Source organism: Zalophus californianus, chromosome 9, assembly GCF_009762305.2.
Source record: "Zalophus californianus isolate mZalCal1 chromosome 9, mZalCal1.pri.v2, whole genome shotgun sequence".
Taxonomy (NCBI): Eukaryota; Metazoa; Chordata; class Mammalia; order Carnivora; family Otariidae; genus Zalophus; species Zalophus californianus.
The window spans coordinates 32,059,415-32,077,528 of record NC_045603.1 but is presented as its reverse complement, the minus strand read 5'-3'; positions in this window follow the sequence as shown (position 1 = coordinate 32,077,528).

The following is an 18,114-nucleotide window of genomic DNA, read 5'->3' as shown; positions in this document are numbered from 1 at the left end:
TCATGGACTAAAGATATGGGACTATGTGGACATTATAAGGTTCTCAAATAAACACATTCATTGGCCTGAGTTCGGATTTTTCCTGTATATTTTTAATGTTACCTGGAGACTTGGACCACTTATTAAAGGGGCATCAGATGTGACACTTCCTAAAATGCAAATCTTGTGACAGCACTAACCTGTTTGCAACCTTTCAATCTTTACACAAACCTTTCACAACAAATTCAGACTCCTTGAGATGACACATCATGACATCCAGGGCCTCTGCAAATCTCTCTATTCTCACTCTATTTCACACACACACACACACACACACACACACACACACACACACACACACACACTAGTCACATCAGTGTATGTGCAATTCTTGCAATAGGATAACTTTTTAGAACTATAGCCTTCACAGCTTTACCCTGGCACATTCTTGTGCTGTTAGCCACTTTTCAATATTTATACTCAGCTTAAATACTTTTCCAGTTTCTGCAGTTTGGGGATAGTGAATCTGCTTAGCGCTACATTATCATTCTAAAGGAGCCTCTACCCAATGCACTGAAGTCATTCGTCTGTAACTGTAGTGTGCATGTTTCTGCCTCTCCCAGTGGAGTTCAAGTACCTTCAAGATAGGGACCACAGTTTATTTGTTTATAATGTTTGCTAAATGGAATATAAAATACCTAAATACATTTTATAGGATAAATGATTGATTAATGAATTAATGGGATTTATTTCTTGGTATTATATGTAGAAATTGATATTTCTCTTCCAATGTTTGGCTATGTCTATTTTTAAACATTTAGAAAATATTAAATACAAACACGAGTTAAAAATTATCTAATTCTACTATACATAAAAAAATTAATTGTTAAAATTTTGTTTTATTTTCTGAATTCATTCACATATCCACATGTGTTTAAAATTTAAAATAAAAACAAAACATTCTAGAATTGCATTTTCTGTCATGTATTTTCAAAAGGAAAACAATGGCTATTTTTAATAAGCTGACTACAACCATCTAAATTCTAGGATGCTAGCAGGTTATTTTTAAACAAAAGAACAACTTTTTGCTTGGAAGAAACTTTAATGAGCTCTTTAGTTATTCTAAGGAGAGACTGGAGTAGATTGGAGAGACTGAGACAAATTGGAGTTCATTTACTCAGTGAAACAGGGTAAAAGAGACTCCCCTTCTCACATTATAATAGAATTGCTGATTTTCAGCTGACACATGGCTGCCTAAAATGAAAACATTTCCCAGCTTCTCATGTAATGTGACTTGGACAGACAGTAAAATGTAAGATAAAGCTTTCTGCTTTATCTTACTGTCCCTAACAGACAGCTGGTGCATATTCTTTGTCCCTTCCTCTTCATTCAGATCTTTATTCTGCTTCTTAGAATGCAGTGTAATGGCTGGAACTCTACTTATATAAAAGCAATCCTAGAATGATCTTTCTTGAACATGAATCTGATACACATCTCTGATTGTTTTGTAGGGGAATATCCTTAGAAATGGAATACATGTTTAATGCATTTGATCAACAGTGTCAAATTGCACTCTAGAATGGATGGATCAAAATATAGTTACACAGTGGATGTCCAATTCGCAATATTCTAAATATCACTGGACATTCTCATGTTTGAATCTTTGCAAGTTTTTAAATAAAGTAATCTCATTGATATTTTAATATGTATTGTTTTTGTATTTACAGATTGGGTTAAATTTTATTCATAATTATGACTTTTATAATTTTTCATTCTTAGTCTTTTCTTTATACAACTTTTCCCTATATTAGTTCACCATATTTTCCTAATAATTGAAGGAATTGTGTATTTAAAAATTTATCTTTGCCATTAAAGATGAAAATATTATTTTTTTCTAGGTTGAAATTTATCTTTAATTCTCATGTTTCAAGATACAAAATTTAAAATTATGTAAAAAATACACTTCTATGAGAAACATTATTAGTAGAAAGAACCTGAATTATGTATTGTTAAAAAAATGTATGTCTATACATGTTTACACTAAGAGAGAGCAGAGGATAATGTACAATATAGGCCTTAACTTCAGGTTTGGGTAAAATCTTCTAATCCATGTTGAAAACACTTTGCCTTCATCCACACAGTTTAACAGAATCAAGAACTATTTCAGCAGTTGGCATTAACAAGACCTTGCTCCTGAAGGAAGTTCTAGACCAGGCAGATAAATTTGTGACTAAGTTTATTGTTTATTTCACGAACGTTATAAAAAAAAAAAAAAAAACATTCTCTGAACAACATACTGCTCAAATAACACTCTCTCAAGAAAACAGATTTCTCTTTAGGGTAAATAGTCCTTTCTTAGGGTCATAAATCACTCAACTGGGCAAGCTTCTTGCTTATCAAAATATTTTATTCACCAAATTCTTGCCTCACTGTGTCCACCTATTCTAAGCAATTCTGACATGAACTTCACCCAATACTAATCAAATTTCTACATCAATTAAATTAGGCTTACCTAATACCAAATTCCAAAACCTTATGAGTATATAGCTTTGGCAACCCAAACCCTCACACGCACTTCAGAAGCACTCCCCAAAAATATACCAAGGTGTCAAGGTTAAGTCACCCTTACTGCAGTATGGGATAAGCTTGGCTTAGGTTGAATGAAGTCATTGACGGTTTATTTGGTAGCATTTTAGGAGAATTGGGAGTAGGTCATATGGACTCTTCAGGAGGTTGACATTTTACACGTGATTCCTCTTTCCTATTTGACTCCCCTTCACTCATGCCTTTCTTTAACATGTCCCTTCTTGTTAACTAGAGAACATTTTCAATTCTAGTCACTAGGAAATCCATGCTTCCCTTAAGGAGAGTCTCTAGTTTTGCTTTTACTTCTTTTGCCTTTTTTATCTTTGACTCTAGCACAGGTTTTCAGTCATTCAGCAACATTAAGACCCATTCTTAAAGAAGTGGGTTGTGGGTGGAATGGTAGAGGAGTCACATGGAGAGTGGAAGACCCACAGCTGGCCAAAATGAGCTTTTAATAAAATAATATTGCCAGTTAGTTAGCATGTTAAAAGGGGACCAACCTTTTTCTTCCTCTGTCTTGGTCATCATTAGCTAATCCCCCCTTTTTAATCCTAGCAGATAAATTTAAGGAAAGAATGAAAGCTACATCTCATTCTATGTGGCATTTTTCAGGAGATCTCATAGATCCAGCCTCTCTGAGTGATTGGGTAAGCATTGAGAGAGGCACAAATCACTTCTTTCAAAGTCCACAAACTGGAATTTGTCTTTCTGTCATGCAGTAATGTGTGTGTCAGACTCAATCACCAATTCAGTTGCCTTTCAGTGTCACAACAAAGAAAATCATCTGGATTTTAGCAACAGGTAGATTGCCAATTTGGTTTGTCAGAAGCATTATGAGTTTTGAAAGGAACATATGCCATAAGTTCATACAGATCTTCCTAAAGTTTTCTTCAATTTTATTAACATGTAATGTTTTGTAAGTTTCATTTACGCCAACTCAAATGACTACTTTCAGCATTTTCACCAGGAATATAATTCTTATTATATCTTCTTATCGTTCAGGTATCAATCAAAGTAATATGTTTGTGTTATGCACACGTAGCTTTTTTTTATGTAGGTATCTTTTTCACACAGTATTCATTGCATTTTCCAGAAGGAAACTTACTTATCCTTTAGTATTTTGTAACAAAGTTTTTAAATATTTTACCTATTAAAATATAAATCCTAGTGAAGACATATAAGTGATTCATAATATTTACATAAGAATAAATAGCTTATTTTTTCAATAAATTTTTTATAAATATATTCAGGCATTCTATTCTTGTCCTTAGTCAGAAAACACAATAAATTTTACATTAAGATACCCTTTTGCAGCCACTATATTTAATATTATGGGTTGTTGTCGCTTTTTAAAAAATAAGAGAAAGCAAAGTTTTCAATAGGGGCATATTTATAAATCTGAATCCAAATTTTATGAATCTTGAGGTTTATCACATATTTTATTTTATAAGGTCTAAAAAGTTTTATTTTTCCCTTTCTTCTTATTAAAATGTAATTTATTGGATATAGTTAAAAACCTCTGTTTACATTCAATTCAGTAAGTATTTATTGAAAAAATACAATATGCAAGATGCCCTGCATGAAATATATATTAGAACCAAAATGGCTCTTGATTCAAGGAGCTATGTGAGCTACATATGAAAAGTCAAGAAAGCACTGATAGATAAAATGCTGTGGAACATGATTAAGTAATTTATAAATCTCAAACTTATGGTGAAGATTAAGAGATTAGATTTGGATTTTACCTGTATAGGATACACTGGACCTAGATGAACAGAGTTGGATGGATACAGGTTATAGTTGATGGACTATAGAAGGAAAAGATTAAATTCCACAGTAACTTCTGAGAATGGACACTGCTTGCATCTTTTCTTCTCAAAACATTGTTACTGTTGTTTTTAACTTGAAATGCATTTCATATACTGATACCTGACAGTGAGATTGTCCTTTACACCTTAATGGCTTACCGAACACCCAGGAAACATTGCCCAGGCAGAGCAAGTAAAGTAAGGAAACATGATTAAGCAAAGTTGGAATACACAGCATTTGTAAAGAAATTATAAACAATAGGGGTATCTGGATGGCATAGTCAATTAAGCATCCAACTCTTGGTTTTGGCTCAGGTCATGATCTCTGGATTGTGAGATTGAGCCCTGCATTGGCCCTGCACCCAGCTGTGGAGTCTGCTTGGGATTCTCTCTCCCTCTCCCTCTGCCTCTCTGCCCCCCCCAAAATAATAAATAAATCTTAAAAAAAAGATAAATTATAAACAATAAATCTGAAAAGTGATCAGCCTATATTATGGAGAATATTAGGGTTGTCTCTTATTAAATAGGTATCTCAGTTGACAAGATAATTGTTGGAATAATAATGCACTGCAGTTGGCTTTATTACCAGATGTGTTTCTGTTCAAAAGGTTAGAGAGCTGCCACTACAAGCCATCTTCCCCCTCTTGTGGTCATATTCTCCATCCAAAGGAGCCCATTTGGATGAATGAGATTCCTCAGCAGAAAAAGAGGTTTTCTTTCTTTTCTTTTTTTTTTTTAATATATTACTCTTTTACAAAGAGGATACTTATTTTAGCTGCTAGCCAATCCAGAAATTCCTTCTCTCTAACTGTATTTTTTAAAAATCTCTGATTAGTCTCTGGGTAAAATCATATGTTCTGCTCAGGCATCTCAACCATCTACAAGACAGCTTCGCTTCAGAGTTGTAAACAGTCAGCAACTGCCACTCTCTATTTTGTTTGTTTTATGTAAAGCAGTTGTAGCCTTATTATCTGCAGACCATAGATCTATGCAAATATTCTCCAGACATAACTTTGAGGGGTAAGAAGACAAGGTAAGAGGAGCTGCCTAGGCATTCCCTCCCTGAAACTTCTATGAAAAACTAAAACCAAGAAGCAGAAACAGTTCCAAGGGATTGTGCCTGACCTGGTGCCCCTTCGTAGGCAATGGGAAGGAATTGACATTTTTCAAGCAGAAGAATGATATCAGAACTGAACATTGCTGAAAGCAATTTGGCAGCAATGTCAAAGTTATATCAGAAGGAAAATATAAATTATTTAAATAGACCAAGTGTAAAGTAATGAAAGTCAGCAGGAGGCATCCAAAGGAAAAGTCTAGATTTAAAAGGCAGAGTTAGGACGCACAGACATCACAACTAATTGGATGGGGAGAGGTAGCAAGGGAAGAAGAAATAACTAAGTTTTCAAATTTGGGTGGCTGAGAAAATATTGAGTTTATAGACAGAGGAATTCAGGAAAAAGAAGTAGTTTTGAGGTAGGAACAGTCAAAATTGGTTTTATATCCAGTAGGGAATATACATAAAAATATCCAGAAGACAAAGAAAAATTGGATCTGATTTATGAAAAAAAATGAGAATCAGAGATTTCAAGATACAGACTTGGCTCATGTGCATAAAATGAAAATCCTCCATTGCAGAAGATAGTGACTCTGTTATTAATTAAAATTAGTTTATATTTGGGAAAGAAACAGCAGATGATTACTGCTGATCTTTAAATTATGTCATATTAACCTTCAAATATACCTTTCTTCATTATTAAAACTATAAAGATAATGCTATATTCCTCAGGGTAATAGTGGAAAAAGAAACAAAAAAAAATATATGAATGGGACTAACATGTATGCTTAATTTGAGGAAGTTCTATCTTTAGTTACTCATAGTTTAGAATAACTTAGATAGCAAAGTCAAAATAAATTACCCTCAGGTTTCAAGTACTGATACCCATTAGGCTTACTTATGTTAGCAGATAATTTCATAGCTCTGAGTCACAGTCTGTTGAATCAAAGTGGGTATATTAATGAGGGAAACTTCTACAGGAATTTCTTTTATTTTAAAACAAGCACACATAAAGAATTGCATAATATATATTCTAGCATTTTGAACTAAAAGTTCAATGTTTACAGGCCTCAGGCAAATGCTCAGTGCTTTCCAAAAGTATTAGGCACACAATCAAGAAGAAAATTCACTCTCCATTGGAGCCTACTAAATCAACACCTGTCATATTAAATCCCTCATTTCCACTGTTTAGAAAATACAGGGTCTAATCTTAATGTAAAAGTTCAACATAAAAACTATATATTGCTTGTGAAGCTGGAACTGTGGTAAATAAAGTAAATCAGTGAATAGTTATCAGCCATGCTGTGGTTTTTTTTTTGCAATTTAGAATTTTTAATTTTAAAAATGAAAATTTAGAATATCAATGTATTTTATAATTGGAAGGGATGGTCCTAAGATATTATTTACACCAAAAGATGTGTGAACTCCTGTGAACCAGGGATAAAGCTTGGGTCATTCCACAAATGTTTATGCAAACTTTATTTTTAAAACCTATAGTAACATATTATATGCACTCTGAAATATCATACACTAAATACCAACACATTATTTGTCATTAGTTTTGAGTTTTTACTTTGGAGGTAATTCAACCTAGAGGGAAATTTGAGATACAAACTCTCCTACTGGGCTTGTGTAATTGAATTGTATGAAAAAATTGCAAATTCTGCTTTAAAAATATATTACCACATAGCAGAGGTATCAGGCTGAATATGGGATCTCCTATGAATAACAGAAATGAATAAATTTAAGTTGTCTGACATTCCAAAGAAGTACAGAAGAATAAATACAACACAGGGTAATTAAAAAAGAAATAACAAAGTAATAAAACTAACAAAGTGATAACTTATTTTTAACTTGCATTTTTAATATATTTATATTCAGTACAACTGACCTATTATTCTCCTAGACTGACTTTATAAGTACAAATGCTATGCATTTTATATATAAAATTTAAATATATAAATTCTGCTTTTAATTTTGAGCACAGGGTCAGCTTCCCTTCTATAGGTTTTATCGTAGTCAGTTCAGGATGCTATAACAAAGAACCATAGACTGGGTAGCTTATAAACAACACAAATTTACTTCTCATTATTTCTGAAGTCTAGAAGTCTGAGATTAGGGTGACAGCATAGTTGGGTTCTAGTGAAGGTCCTCTTCCAGAATGCAGATTGCTGACCTCTTATGCATATCTTTATGTGGAGGGAAAACAGCAAGCTAGCTCTCTGGCCTTTTCTTCTAAGGGCACTCATCCCATTCATGAGAGCTCCATCCTCATGACCTAATTAACATCCCAAATACCCACCTCCAAACACCCTCACAACATTAGGGGAGATATAAATATTCAGTTCGTAACAGTGTTTGCTTAGTAGTATCCAATAATGATATTTTACTTATATCTATTGTCATTCATATCACAGATTACTAATGTCTTCTTTACTATTGGAAATAGAGTCAGTAGGAAGGACAAATGAAGGGGGGGATATCAGAGGGGGAGATGAACCATGAGTGACTATGGGCTCTGAGAAACAAACTGAGGGTTCTAGATGGGAGGGGAGTGGGGGGATGGGTTAGCCTGGTGATGGGTATTAAGGAGGGCATGCTCTCCATGGAGCACTGGGTGTTATGCACAAACAATGAATCATGGAACACTACATCAAAAACTAATGAGGTAAAGTATGGTGATTAACATAACATTGAAATAAAATAAAATAAAATAAAATAAAATAAAATAAAATAAAATAAAATAAAATAAAATAAAATAAAATAAAATAAAATAAAATAAAATAAAAAATGCCTATAAATCTAATCATATTAGAAAACAAATTTTTAAAAACCCAGAACCAATTAAAAAATTCATCCTTAAGATTCTGTCCTTCTAGAAACACTCCTAGAAATAAAATCCATGTTAGTGTTCACCAAAGAAACAGAAAAATACACGTATATGTCTGTCAGTGTATGTATATGGCATATATATGTATGTATGTGTGTTTATGGGTTTGTGTGTATGTGTATGTGTGTGTAAACGTATATGCATACAGAAAGAGAGATTTCTTTCATGAAATTAGTTTACGGAATTATGGAGTCTGGGTAGGTAAGTCTGAATTCTGTAGGACAGGATGGCATGCTGGAAATTCTCAGGCAGGAGCAGATGCTGTACTCCACAGGGGGAGTTTAATCTCCTTCAGGAAAACCTCAGTTTTGTTCTTAAGATCTTTCAATTGATTGTATGAAGCCTATCCAGACTATCAAGGATAATATCCTTTACCTAAAATCAATTGATTGTAAATGTTAACCACATCTACAAAATACCCACAGAGCAAAACTTAGATTACTGTTTGATAGAATAACTGAGAACCATGACCTAGCCAAGTTAATATATAAAACCTGCCATTAGAGCAGTGAAAAAGTAAACAAAACAAAAAAAAAATTAAGAATTGGTGGGACAGGGGTAACTGGGTGTCTCAGGTGGCTGAGCGTCTCCTTGGGCTCAGGTCACAATCTCCAGGTCCTCGGATGGAGCCCCATGTTGGGCTCCTGGCTCAGCAGGGAGTCTGCTTCTCCCGCTCCCTCTCCCTCTCCCCCGGCTTGTGCTCTCTCTATCTCTGTCTCTCTCTTTCTCAAATGAATAAATAAAATCTTTAAAAAAAAAGAATTGGTGGAACAAATAGAAAATAAGATAGTACAATGAAATTTCATCTAGTAAGAATTAGATTCAGTATAAAAAGTCTAAATACACTAATTAGAAGGCAGATACCATCAGACTGGATGTAAGACCAAACTATAAACTGTCTATAAGGGACAGCCTTCAATGCAAAGTTAGATATAAGTTAAAAGTGAAAAGAAGGAAAATGTATATCATGCAAATTCAAATAATTAGAAAGCTAGACAGGCCATATTAATTTAAGATAAAATAGGCTTCAGGAGAAAGAATTTTACCTGAGATGAAAAGTAGCATTTCATCCTGATAAAAGTATAAACTCATCAAGAAAACGTATCAATCTATTTACCCCAAAGATACAAATGTAGGGATTCGAAGGGGTATGTGTACCCCAATGTTTATAGCAGCAATGTCCACAATAGCCAAACTGTGGAAAGAGCCAAGATGTCCATCGACAGATGAATGGATAAAGAAGATGTGGTATATATACACAATAGAATATTATGCAGCCATCAAAAGGAATGAGATCTTGCCATTTGCAACGATGTGGATGGAACTGAAGGGTGTTATGCTGAGCGAAATAAGTCAAACAGAGAAAGACATGTACCATATGACCTCACTGATTGGAGGAATTCTTAATATCAGGAAACAAACTGAGGGTTGCTGGAATGGAGGGGGGGTGGGAGGGATGGGGTGGCTGGGTGATAGACATTGGGGAGGGTATGTGCTATGGTGAGCACTGTGAATTGTGCAAGACTGTTGAATCACAGATCTGCACCTCTGAAACAAATAATGCAATATATGTTAAGGAAAAAAAAAAGATAGCAGGAGGGGAAGAATGAAAGGGGGGAAATCAGAGGGGTGACAAACCATGAGAGATGATGGACTCTGAAAAACAAACTGAGGTTCTAGAGGGGAGGGGGATGGGAAGATGGGTTAGCCTGGTGATGGGTATTAAAGAGGGCACGTTCTGCGTGGAGCACTGGGTGTTATGCACAAACAATGAATCATGGAACACTACATCAAAAACTAATGATGTAATGTATGGTGATTAACATAACAATAAAAAATTTAAAAAAGAAAAAAGAAAATGTATCAATCAAAAATATGTATGCAAATAAAAGAACTTAAAAATAAAGAAAATAAAACTGAAAAGAGAAAAATATATATCCATAATTATAGTATTACTTAAAAAATGCCTCCTGCAAAACTGATAAAGCAGATAGATAATAAATAAGTCTACAGAATACTTGAACAATGTACTAACAATAAACATCATCTGATTGTAATAGAAGAGTACACCAGATAGCTACAAAAATATACTTTTTTTTTTGCATAAACAACACAGTCCCTAATACATTTTCAAGTATAGAACTGGTACAAGAATATATTCTCAGGCCACAACATAATTAAAGATAGATAACTACAAACTACTAAGGAAGTCCCTAAAATAGTATATTAAACAGCATATCTCATGTATCAAAGAATTCACCAAGGAAATTAAAAATATATTTTCACTGAATCACAATGAAAAGGCAAAAAATAAAATTTGCTGAATGTAGCAAAGCAGTTTTAAGAAGAAAATTTATAATAACATATAGAGTTGTTGAATCAGTATGTTGTACACCTGAAACTAATGTTAATATTGTGTGTCAACTATACTAAAATTAAAAAAAAAAGTTTCATGAACCAATCAAAAAGAAATGTTCAAATTCACTGGACTGAGTTTTCACTTTATGAAACTTGAAAAAAAAGTAGTCAAAATAAATAGAATAATTTTTTTAATTAGTACAGAAATCAGTGAAAAAGTAAATAAACCATAGGAAAAAAGTCAACAAAGCTGAGTCCAGTTTTGAAATTTTTCAATAAAAATTGATAAACTTCTAGCTAGACTGATCAAGAGAAAACACAACTCACCAATACCTGGAATCAAAGAGCTATTTCTATAGCTCCTACAGACTTTAAAAAGAATGTAAGATTATATTATTAACAAACTTAAGCCACTAAATTCAATAAATGACAAAATGTAAAAACACCCTTAAATGTAAAATACCCATAAAAACAGAAATTTCTAACACTGTCACAAGAAAAAATTTAAAATCTAAAGTATTATATTAAATAAAGAAATTAAATTAGCAATTGAAAATATCCCTACAAAAAAATTTCATGACCAGATGTTTTTACTGCAAAGACCTTTCAAACATTTAAGGGAGAATAATGCAAAGCCTATAGCAACTTCTCCAGAAAATATATAAAGGAAGGATAATTCCCAGTTCATTTTATAAGGACAGAAATACTCTGATAACAAAACCAAAAACATTAAAAAGAAAAAAAAAAAGAAAAGGAAGAAATATCACAGACCAAAGCTCCTTATAGACATAAATGTAGAAAATCTTTTTTTTTTTTAAGATTTATTTATTTATTTGAGAGTGAGAGTGTTCATGGTGGAAGGGGGGAAAGGGGAATAGGGAGAGGCAGAAGGGAAGCAGACTCCCCACTGAGCCTGGAGCCAAGGCAGGGCTGGATCTCAGGACCCTGAGATCATGATCTGAGCCCAAAACCAAGAGTTGGATGCTTAACTGAGCCACCCAGGCACCCCAGTGCAAAAAATCTTTTTAAAATATATGCACATTGAATCTAGCAAATATAGAAAGGATGAAACATAATGTCCTGGAGAGTTTTGAGAATTCAAGGTTGGTTCACCATGCAAAAAACAATCAATATTTTATCACAATGTTAACAAAATAAAGAGAAAAACCATGTGATCATCTCAACAGATGAAGAAATCACACTTGAAAAAAATTCAACACACATTCACAATAAAAAAATCCAGCATGTTTTGGGGCGCCTGGGTGGCTCAGTTGGTTAAGCGACTGCCTTCGGCTCAGGTCATGATCCTGGAGTCCCAGGATCGAGTCCTGCATCGGGCTCCCTGCTCAGCGGGGAGTCTGCTTCTCCCTCTGACCCTCTTCCCTCTCGTGCTCTCTCTATCTCATTCTCTCTCTCAAATAAATAAATAAAATCTTTAAAAAAAAAAAATCCAGCATGCTAAAAATAGAAGGGAATGTCTTCACCTATAGAAAAAGTATCTATGCTCTGAGATAGCATCATACTCAATGGTAAAAAGCTAAAAACTTTTCCTCCAAGATCAGAAAAAAAGACAAGGATGGCCACTCTCACCACTTTTAATCAACATAGTACTGGAAGTCCAACCAGAGCAAATAAGCAAGAAAAAGAAACAAAAGGCATCCAAATCGGAAAGGAAGAAATAAAATTGTCACTATTTTTAGACAATATGATATATACAGAAAACTAAAAACTCCACCACGGGGCACCTGTGTGGCACAGTCAGGTAAGTGACTGACTCTTGGTTTCAGCTCAGGTTATGATCTCAGGGTTGTGGGACTGAGCCCCACATCAGGCTCCACTCTCAGCATGGTGGAGTCTTCTTGGGACTCTCTTTCCCTCTCCCCTCCCCAGTCTCTAAATTAAATAAATAAATCTTAAAAAAAAATTTCCAACCAAAAAAAAAAAAAATCCATGTTAGAACTAATCAACAAATTCAGTAAAGTTACAGGACACAAAATCAATATACAAAAATTAGGTGTGTTTCTATATACTAACAACAAACTATCAACAAGAGAAATTAAGAAAACAATCCAATTTTCAATTGTATTAAAGGGAATAAAATACCTAGCAATAAATTTAACCAAGGAGGTGAAAAACCTGTACATAGAAAACTATAAGACATTGATGAATGAAACTGAAGATTCAAAAAATGGAAGGATATTCTCTGTTCATGGATTAGAAGAATTAATACTGTTAAAATGTCCATACTACCCACAGCAATCTACAGATTCAATGAATCCCTATCAAGATGCCAATAGTATTTTCAGAGAAATAGAGCAAACAACCATAAAAGTGTTTGGAACCCACAAGACTACAAATAGCCAAGGCAATTTGGAGAAAGAAGAACAAAGCTAGAGATATCATACTTCTTGAATTCAAACTATACTACAAAGCTATTGTAATCAAAACAGTATAGTATTGGAGTAAAAATAGACATATATATCAATGGAACAGAATAGAGTCCAGAAATAATTCCATGCATATATGGTCCATTAATTTATGACAAAGGAGCCAAGAATATACAATGGGGAAAGGACAGCTTCTTCAATAAATGGTGTTGGGACAAAGAACTAAAGAACCCAGACACAAAGTACATACAGCATGATCCTATTTATTTGAATTTTTAGAAGAAGAAAAATGAATCTGTAATGACAGAATTCATATCAGTGCCTGAGCAGAAGGGATTCATGAGCCTGAGGCATGGGGGAAATTTTGGGGGTGATGGAAATGCTTGACTGTGGTCATGGTTACACAAATTTATATATCAAGACTCATAAAATTATATACTTAAAATGGGTGCATTTTTCCCTTGATAAAGAGAATTTGATCTTTCTTTTTTTAAAAAAAATTTTTATTTATTTATTTGACAGAGAGAGCACAAGCAGGGGGAGCAGTAGGCAAGGGAGAGGGAGAAGCAGGTATTTTGAGGAGCAGGAAGCCCAATGCGGGACTTGATCCCAGGACCCTCAGATCATGACCTGAGCTGAAGGAGATACTTAATTGACTGAACCACCCAGGCACCACAAGAGAATTAGATCTTGAAAAATTGAAAAGCATACATAGAATGATGAATTTTGTTTTGTTTTGTTTTGTTTTTTTACTGTAAAGACAGGTTGTAGACACTGGTATAAGTATAGAAAAAAATTCTCAAAGAATACATAAGAAACTTTTAATTATGGTTTTGTTTTAAAGGAAGGATATCATCTTTCATATTAAATCTTTCTACACTGAATTTTTAAATGATGTACATGTATTCTTTTTAAATGATGTTATCTGGATAGGGTGTCATGGGCTGCTTTTTTTTGTAGCTTGTATTTTCCCTTATTTCAAAGCTAATAAATATTATTAAAATATAAATCACAGGTGAATCATAGAATCACTTCAATAAAACAAGTGTTTACTTCTAAATAAAAAATCAAAACTGTTTGTAGTAGAAAATTTCAAACTAATTTACAAGACTCTACTGCCAATTCCTAACCAAATACAAAACATTTGGAATGAATTAAAATCACTGATAAATATAATAAATTAGAAAAAATCAATTAGTTTTCAATATTTCAAACTAAATAACGTAAAGTATACGTATCTAGTTGTCAGAGATAGTTATCATGTTGCCTATGTTATCTTTCACTCACTATAATCTCAAAATAGCTCTTCCAACTGCATAATTCTCATTTCTCTTTACTATTTTGTATAACTTTGTTATAAAAATGGTTTTGGTGTTTTGCATTTAGCTTCTTTAAAGATTCACTTCATGAAGTTAGTTTCTAACAAGAAGGTTCCTTAAAGGAAGGAGCACCTGGGTATGACATAGGAGCCCTAGAACTATCAAAACTAATTGTGAGACCTCAGCCACACCATTTAGTATTTCTGAATATTGTTCTGTAAATCTGAATACCTACTCTGTACCAAGCACTGTGTTCACCTTAAAAATAAATTAATTACCAGGGCACCTGGGTGGTGCAGTCAGTTGAGCATCCAACTTTTGGTTTCTGCTCCGGTTGTGATCTCATAGTCATGAGATCAAGCCCCCATTTGGGTTCTGCACTCAGCATGGAGTCGGCTTGAGATTCTTTCCCTCTCCTTCTGCCCCTCCCGTTCATGCTCTCTCTTTCTCTAAAATAAATAAATAAATCTTAAAAAAAGAAGTCTCTCTCTCCCTCTCCCTCTGCTCCTCCCCCTGTACACTCTCTCTCTAAAATAAATAAATCTTTAAAAAATATTTTTAAAAAATAATTACCTCCTAATTCTAAGATTGCACAATTTCAGAAATTGTGTGAACATTTTCCAATTCAAGATAGAATTAAGCCATAAATAACTCCAATGTTTTAATCAGAAGGATCCAGTAGGAGTGAGGTGAGTTTTCTAGTTTGTTTGCCTAGCACAGAAATACTTACTTCTATCCATGCAACATATATAAATAATTTTTATAACTTTTGAATTTAATGTACATTTCCTTCATATTACTGGACAACTAAAAATAACATGAACAGTGCACTAAACCTGGATTCAAGAAGATCAACTATTTTCTTGATGGGTCTGCCTGCCATTTTGCTCTCTGTGTCAGATAATTACAATATAAGTGCACAGAATTTGGTCCTTTCCTCACTGAGATCCTGGGAGGATTCTGCACATCCTATGCATAAACCACTTTGCTTCATTCAGAAGAAAAGGGCTTTATGTACAGAGAGCATTGTTATTTTTTTCTCTTATAGTACAAAACATGTTGCATGATAAATTCTGCTTCCCAAAGGAATTAGCCTTCTCCATTTTCTTTTCAAAGGGTGAATGAATTATGGTTGAGCAGAAGCACAGGAATGTTCTAGCAGTAAATACTGCTTTGAAATACTGCCCTTATTGATCATATGATTATAATTTTGCTGCATTTTCCCATTTTAAGGCTAATATTATAGAATCTCATACAAACTAACAATCACTCTTTTGGAAGTATGCAAATACAAGTAATACTACACAGTGAAATCATATTTGGAAAATAATTTTGCTGCATAACTAATTTACACTATTTTGAATGTGGCTGGCAGATACACAACATTTTATCTTTTGCTCTGCAAGGGTAAGAAATACAGCTTTTAACATTAAGTCTAAGAAGAATGTGAGAGGTTAAAAATGGCAACACTGGACTCTCCCCTCTCTCTATCACTTACTGCACACTGAACTAATCTCTTCAGCATAAACAAAACACACATAAAGCAAAAGACTTTAGACATAAAAATAAATGAGCTAAAAGGAGCTTTTTGTGCAGAATATGTGATTTCCACATGGTCCCCCAAATCCCAGAGTGTTAATTAAAGAAAAGTAATGACATGTCAGTGTAAGTAGGAATCAACTTGAATGGCAACACTCAAGCCCCATCAAATAGTCACAAATGTCTAGCATATTAATACACAACATGCAAAATTTGTGCATCATTAAGCTCCCCCTAATTTTGTCTATATGTCTTTTGGTTTAAAAGGTTGTAATATTGACCAATAATATAATGTTATGGGGGGGCACCTGGGTGGCTCAGTCGTTAAGTGCCTGTCTTCGGCTCAGGTCATGATCCCAGAGTCCTGGGATTGAGCCCCGCCATCGGGCTCTCTGCTCTGCGGGAAGCCTGCTTCTCCTCCCTCTCCCATCCCCCTGCTTGCGTTCCCTCTCTCGCTGTCTCTCTCTCTCTCTGTCAAATAAATAAATAAAATCTTTAAAAAAAAATAATGTTATGGGAAAAGAGATGCTATTTTTATGACTCCCAGATTACATTGTATATTTGGGTTAGAAAAGTAAGTGGCATTTTCATTGCCAGGTGGTGAATGGTGTTTCTCCATAAACAGGAGATACTGAAGAAAAAGGATGAAGAAGGGGAGAGAAAACAAACAGCAAAGGCATTAGTTAAGCATGCTTCTGAGAGAGTAAAGAAGTCTGCTCTTGGGACACATCATTTCAACCACATAACATAAACTCTTCACAATCAATTGTTTCTTGATATTCACTTGCCCTTTCTTTCAAAATCCAGGGACAGAGAAAGGTTGTTTAAATTTTCATTGACTTTCTATTAAATCTACTAGATCCCAGAGGTTTATGAATACTAGACCACTTGGTTAAAAATCTAGGAGACAATGATAGGTGTCTCCCACATCTGAGATGTTCTAAGTCAGTGCTCTACAATTTGGACTAAGAATCACCTAGAGGGCTTGTTGAAAACAAGGGCTTTTGGAAAACAAAAACCACCTGACTCATAGGGGCCAGGTTTGGGTTTGGACATGAAAATTTGCATTTCCATAAAACACCTAGATGATGCTAATGTTGCTAGCTTGCAGGCAACATTGAATAACATTGTTCTTGTCATCATTTGGCAGTATTTATGTCCATGTGGATTAAGTGAATACTTATGTTAAGTTCTATCCTATTTTTTAAAAACCCAGACAGTCAGATTCAGCCTTTAAACTTTAACAAAACTGTCTTTCCTTATATAGGTATTAGAGATAACTAGGAAAGCTGAAAAATATTTATTTTTCAGGTTCACAAATCTGAGTGTCTCAGTCTTACAAGGTCCTTAGATGATTTATAAATGAGCTTCATCTTAAAGATGACTTTTATAAAAAGTGAGAAAAATATCCAGTATTATATAATGTTAGTCCCATGGTCACCAAACGTCATAGCTGTATCTTTATATCTACATTTGTTAAATATGTCCCTTCTAGCAAAAGCATGCCAGAGATTCTGATTAGGTTTGGGGGCTGTGGGGGGTGAGGATGGTAGCATACTCAAGAGGTCTCAAAATCTAAACTAAGGATTATTGTAATTTTAAAGGGATTGTTCTGAAATTACTATATGAACTTTGACATTTATCCATCATACCAGTCCAAGACCAGGAAGGAGCTATAAACTCCACAGTGGGTTAAACAGGAAGCATTTACTATAATGAGTGGTTATCTATAAGAAAAGAATATCTATGAGATATAAGGAAGCTATATGGCACCCTACTGCTAAGGAAGAGTACCTACAGGAGGACAAATAAGAACTCTTACAGAAGGCTTGTTTCAGCCACCAGATAGCAGAGAAGTTCATTGATTTGGCCAGGCCAGAGCTACTCTGGATTGCTGGGCATCAAGAGAACAGTCTCCAAAATGCAGATGATCAGCAACTGTCCAGTTGCTGGTAGGGACAGGAGGCCTTTGGAGTGCGCAGGCCACATGGGGAGCAGCTGCAAGCAGGTGGCACCTGGCTGGTGGAGGAAGGTACTGAGGACTTGGACAAGAGGCCTTGGAGCACATGCTGTACAGAAGCTCTGTATTCCATGCCCAGAAAACTGTGGAAAGGTTATCATGTCCAGGCCAACCCTCCGAGGTCCTATAGAGACCACCTTCCTCTGGGCCTGTGCTGAGGCAGTGCTCCAGCAG